Source organism: Austrofundulus limnaeus, unplaced genomic scaffold (genome assembly GCF_001266775.1).
Source record: "Austrofundulus limnaeus strain Quisiro unplaced genomic scaffold, Austrofundulus_limnaeus-1.0 Scaffold439, whole genome shotgun sequence".
NCBI classification, from domain to species: domain Eukaryota; kingdom Metazoa; phylum Chordata; class Actinopteri; order Cyprinodontiformes; family Rivulidae; genus Austrofundulus; species Austrofundulus limnaeus.
The window spans coordinates 45,514-51,863 of NW_013952841.1; the positions used below are offsets into that span (position 1 = coordinate 45,514).

At 39.4% G+C, this 6,350-nt stretch overlaps 1 protein-coding gene across 1 annotated transcript in view; it reads left to right on the forward strand.

Annotated features, from left to right (window-relative positions):
* satb2 (SATB homeobox 2) overlaps positions 1–6,350 on the forward strand; it is a gene marked incomplete in the record, with an annotated part of 96,561 nt that overhangs the window by 21,248 nt on the left and 68,963 nt on the right.

Below are 6,350 nucleotides of genomic sequence, written 5' to 3' on the forward strand. Positions count from 1 at the left end.
CACAAGTTCTTTTCACATTCATGACCAGAGGGGTATTTCATGAYTTCCTGATTTCCTTCTGCAAGATCTTGTGGGACATGACTTTTATGAGATTAAGCTGGTATTAGTCTCATGGAGCAGGTTCTTACAAATGTCCATCTCCCAACCCGCGCTGTCACTGGAAATAAGTTCTCCACCTCTCCCTGTCCTCCTTTCCCTGCTCCCTCCCACGTTGACATGTATGTGCATTGGTCAAAGCAACACTCTGCGTAGGTGTTTGGTGAGGGAATGACTTTAAAACAAAATTTAATGCTCAAAGAAGTTGATTTCACATTATAAGCCCCCCTTTAATGAGTTGTATTTTCTGCAGCCAGTCGGTGGAAGCATCACAGGACACCATGAGGAAAGAGGAACACTGCTTGGAGGGAGCTGCTCGGTGTTGACAGTTATATTTCCCTGTTGGGGGAAATTCACTTACTTGAATTGGCATGGGGGCTATAGTGTGTAATTCACTCTAGGAGAGCCCAGAGGACTCAGAGATTAATGAGGAGGAAATAGAAATATCGGAATTGACTGATTAAAACAATGGCTGGCACGGATTGGGTCCAATGGGGCTAATGCTGTGCAAGTGTTTGTGGTGTGTGTGTGTGTGTGTGTGTGTGTGTGTGTTTTGTGTGTGTGTGCATGAGACAAGGACGGGGAAAACAAGTGTGTTCATGTGTGTGCTTGCTTTTATGTCTTTTGTGGTAGCCATATGGTAAAAGACAAAGCTGTGCCCTGTATTATTACTGCTGGGACGCTGCCTAATGCTCTTAGTCCATCATTTCTTCAGGGGGCTGTCGTTTGACAAGTGGCCCAATACCAAAAGCCTTTTAGGAAAAATACTCAGATTGAAGAGAAAGAATTGATGCTAGTGCAGGGATCTTAGAGAATAAATAGTGAGCTTTTTTAATATTTGGTTATTTACATTTTAATTTTAAAAGGGGCATKATAAAGACATCAGATTAAGAGCATACATTCTGGTGTCTGAAGTCAAAACCCTGCATCACAGAATGAGTCACTGGCATGGTTAGAGGTCCATGTACATTCAGGCAGTTCGTTTTTCGTTAGAAACAAACAAAAACAAAACAAAAAACAAACAAACAAACAAAAAAAACAACAAAAAACAAAAACAAAAAACAAACAAACAAACAAACAATTGTTTTATCGTTTTTTCTTTATTGAACCAAAACGAAAAAATGGATTACGAACATCCGATTTCTGATTTTGTGCACTAAACAAAAAAAGGAAAAAACGGATTATGGATTGATTTCTTTTTAAATAACTGACAACATTTAGACAAAGTGTAAAAGTAACCATAAAAGAACAGGAATGTAAAATTACACATCCTCAATGAAAATATATAAACCCACTTGTTTACTTTGGCTTTTGACACTGTGTAATGGGTTGTGTTGTTCATTTATGATAGATTTTATTTTTTGTAGAAATTTTTTCATATTATTCTAGATTTTAAATTAGGTTTTAGGCATTTTATTGTTTTAAATTCCTTGTTTTTACTTTGTGTTTTATTACCTGCTTTTATTTTTCTGTGTTTTTTTTTCCTATTTTAATTGTGATTGAGTTCGTTTTTGTATGAGCTGTGTTGCAGTACTGATTCTGTACAGCACTTTGGTCTACTATGGTGCAAAAAGTGCTTAATAAAGTTGGACTGGATTTGATTGGATTAGAATATATCATAAAACAGAAAAAAATGTTTGATTAAAAACTAGACTAAACTAAACTAGACCATCAAAAAGAAAAATAAGTAAGTCCTCTAGACGGGTTCTTCTTTAATGAAACGTTTCGTCTCTCCTCCTCTCCTCTCYTCCTCTCTCTTCTTCATTCTGAGGAGTTTCAGGTGAACTCAGCCTTATAAGCACTGCCTCCACATGGTGGACAAACAGGTTAGTCACGTGTTAAAGAGGGCCATCAGCCTAACGATAGGACGTTAGTGCCTTGTTTAGCTCCATTGTTCATAGAGGGTCATGTGCCCCATCACCTGACCCGTGTCGTGTTGTGTGTATGTAGTGAATGCAAGCGGGGTTCAACATCCCCTTGTTTTTGTCTCTCTTTCCCTCTTTGTGTTCATATCGTTGGGGCCCTGATTCACACCTTTTGCTCACAGGGGAAGGAGTCATACTTGCAATAACAACGTTGTAGGAGGAGGACAACTGGACACGAAGGCCTCCACCTCTGTTTAATGGTGGACGGTTTTTCTTCACAAAAACTCCTCTCTCCTCTCTCAAACCAACGTTTCACTCTATCAAGGATGAGAACATCTTCATCCCTGAAAGAGTGACCACTGGCCTGTAGATGAGTGTAAACTGCAGTCTGGTCTGTAGATGAGTGTAAACTGCAGTCTGGTCTGTAGATGAGTGTAAACTGCAGTCTGGTCTGTAGATGAGTGTAAACTGCAGTCCTGGCCTGTATACTATAGATTTTGCTTGTCTAAACTAGACAATGAATATAAAAATGACCTCAAATTAGATAGATGTGTTGAAGTAGGACTAAAGTAAATAATATACTATATTTCATCAGAAATCCACTGTATTTTTGTGCTAAGTGACCATTGATTATGACAAACTGAACATAATAAAGTTGACTTGTGTGTGTGTATGTGTGTTCCTTGTGGGGACCAAAGCCCGGTCCCCTCGACTTTGGAGGCTGATTTTGGTTGGGGGTTGGGTTTAGGACCAAGGTGTGAATTGAGTTTAGGTTAGTTTTAGGATCAGGTAGGTACCTGTGAGGTCAGTGTTAGGATATAAAATTTCCAACAAATGAATGGAAGTCAATGGGAAATCCCCACAAAGATAGAGAGACATAGTAGGTGTTTGTGTGTGTGTGTGTGTGTGTGTGTGTGTGTGTGTGTGTGTGTGTGCATACTTCCCCTTCTGCACCTTCATCCTCGTCTAATATATTCTTCAAGTGGACTGCATGTTGATTTGGTATTTTTAATAGACCAAAAGAAAAAAAAACAGGTTTTCTGCTGTGTTCATCTTTTTCTGACTTCAGTCCCGATTCTGAGTCCTATGTAACTGGACCGCAGCACCGAGCTCTCTGACTTTTTTCTGTTTTTGTGTGTTTTTCAAACAAAATAAAGTTAGGAAAATAGTTTTCTGCATGTAAATATCAAATGAATTCTACACTGTTTTGATTGTGTGCAGATGGATGCCTTTACACATCGCATCTAAAGGGCAATATTAAAGGGGCTATTTCATGTAAAATCGACTTTTTTGAGTTTTATATCATGTTATAATGTCATCCTCTCACCAAAAACCATGCCCAGAGTCTTACTTTGACTCATTCATGCATATTTGAGAAATCCTATGTTGTCCTGTGGCAGCCAGGCTGGGGAGAAAAAAACAACAGGTTGGGACTAGAACCTCCTTTTGGGACCAGCTCCTCCTCTGGGCTGTGTCTCCAAGCTGAGCTTCCTCATCACGGAGCACACCTCCCCACCCTCCGCACCACGCCTGTGACTCCTGCAGGCTCTCGGCAGCAACAAACAAACAATTGGTGAAACTGAAACTGTCAGCTGAGCTCCTAACACTACTTTCACTCAGTAAAGCCCTTTTCAGATTCAAAATACCTTTGAGGAAATGTATTTTCAGATGCCAACCAAGTAAACTGCATCATAGCGCACCCCCGTCRCGCGTGTGAACCCCCCGCGCTAAAATGGGCAGGACAGAAACGGAAAGTGGTTCTTAAATATTATTCTTTCTTTTGATGATGCTGAGGTCCTTATCCACGCTTTGTGACCTCACGCATCAACTATTGCAATTCTCTCCTTTCTGGTCTGCCCAGGAAAAGTTTTAGATGTCTGCAGATGGTCCAGAATGCAGTCGCCCATATTTGAACTCATTCCAAGAAATATGACCACATCACCCCTTACTGTCATCGCTTCACTGGTCACCCTGTTAGACTCAAGCTGATTTTAAGGTCTTGCTGCTCAACTATAAGACTTTAAATGGCCTGGCACCTCCATATCTCACCAACCTCTTACGTTCCACCATGCTCTCTCACATCTATCTGTAGGTAGTGGCCTATTAATAATTCCAAAAGCTCGGAGAAAGACCATCGGTGAATGTGCCTTCTCTTTTCGTGCCCCCCTCTGTGGAACTATCTCCCTCAGGACATCAGCCAGGCTTGCTCTGTAGAGGTTTTTAAAGCTAAGTTAAAGACGTCYCTGTTCAAATTATCTTACTTGTCTTAATTTTGTCTTTTGTTTTCTTTTATTGTTTTGATGTTCTGTGACTTTACCTCTGGCTCTTTGTGTTTTTATCCGCACTCGTGCACTTCAAATGCGCGTTCATGTTGAAGGGATGAAGGGGTGTAAGGTGCGAACTGTATTTTGGTTTATTCAAAATTCAGTTTGAATACTTTCGCTTTCAGTACTACAATTTCAGTACCAAAATTCAGATTTTTGTGTCACACTTCCTGGTCCTTGATAAAGCCAGCCGAGCAGAACCAAAAGAGGCGTGGAGCAGAACTCAGCTGGGCTGAAGTGAAGCGCGACGTATTTATGGTGGGATAGACGTCTGCTGCCTGGTATCAAACAAAACAAACTGAAAAGAAACTTGACAAAACAGGACAGATGTCTTTTTTCATCCACTTGCCTTTCAGGGCCAATAAAATAAAATAAAAAACATAACAGAAAACAACTTAGAAAACTTGACAGATTTTTTTTCATCCACTGACCTTTCATGGCTTAAAACACTTTAGAAAAACTGACACGACATAATTTGTTTGTCCTTCCGCCTGTCTTTGAGGTCTAAAGAAAAGACCTAAAAACATTTTACTTTTGCACTCTGTTGGTTGTTTGCTGTAAAAATGAAAGAAATATACTTTTTATAGTCAGAAAAACTTAATAGAAAATCACAATTAAACAAGTTTTGCACATCACAATTTTTTATACTCACATTTGGGGCAAATGTTCCACAAGTAAACAAATATATATTTGAAACATTTTTTTAACTTGCTTTATGACTGTTAAATTCAAGAGAAACAGAAAATTTTATCAAACTTAAAAAATGGGTCTTCAAAAAAATTTTTTTTCTCCCTGCGCTTCGGGCTTCCATACCCACCACTGCATTCTGAATGCTAATCACAAGTTTAAGCTAACCGCTAATGCTAATTTTAAAAAGGCTATAATTCAGCCATTTTAAGACTTACAGAGCTGAAAACTAGTGTAGTRGTAGCCTGGAACAAGCTTTGACAAATTCTGAATGCTAAATATAAATTCAAGATGGCTACCTGAGATAATTTGAAACCACAGTAACCTGGTCATTTTAAAGACAYTTGGGACTGAAGTTTGGTGTGGTGGTAGCTGAGTATGATCCTCATCATACTAAAGCCAAATCAAAAATCAAAATGGCCACCATAGCTAAAAGGCAGTGGGGAGTAGTGCTAATTCAAAAGTTAGTTGTGCAAATTCTAAAGCGCTAGCAAAATTATTTAGTTCTAAAGCGATCATGCTCAATAAAACATAGCAGAAGCAAAATCCAAAGTCCAAAATTGTCTAAGATCACCAGAGTATATTCCAGTAATACTATGAGCAATTCTTGCAAAACACTGCAAACTAGAGGCATGACAGTTTATTTTCACAGCATTGCACAGGATGCCACAGTTTGGGGAGGTGATTTGTAGAAACAGACTTTTGGCTCATGGTATAAATATACAGTTGTAGTGGATTACTAGTTCTGCTGCATCTTGCATGTCCAGATACCCATTTTCCAGATAAATTGTGGGTCCGGGGGGTGGGGGGCACTGATTGGTGGGCCTGATGGATAGAGCTGCATCAGAGCTAAACATCAAAAGAAATCTGAAGCTTCTRTGTTTAACAGTTTTTGAGTCATAAGCATTTTTTGCATGTCCAGACACCCCCACTTTGAAAGGAGCCCCCTCCTCAAAAATGGGGTCTTTCGTAAAACCGTTGGCTGGRGCAGTGTAGGTCAGACTCACCTACAGTCCTGCCAAATTTCATGTTGCTTGGTGCAGCCGTTTTTGTGCTACGGTTGACCAAAAATCTCAGGAGAAAAAAAAATAAACAGTACGAAAACAATAGGACTCCCGCTTACGCTTCGCATGCGGGGGTCATAATAACATGAAGGAAGATCTGCTCTGGACTGTCTCCTCAGGGCTTCTCATGAACAAACACACCTACGAAATGTTCCTCACTGTGTGTGTGTGATTATGGGCACACGTTCAATGTGCCGTTGTGTTTTTAAAACAAGCCATTGTGGTTTTATTGTTCGTTCTTTTTAAAATACTTTTTATCTATGTAATTTTTATTGCAGCAGTGAAAGTATATATATATATATATATATATATAC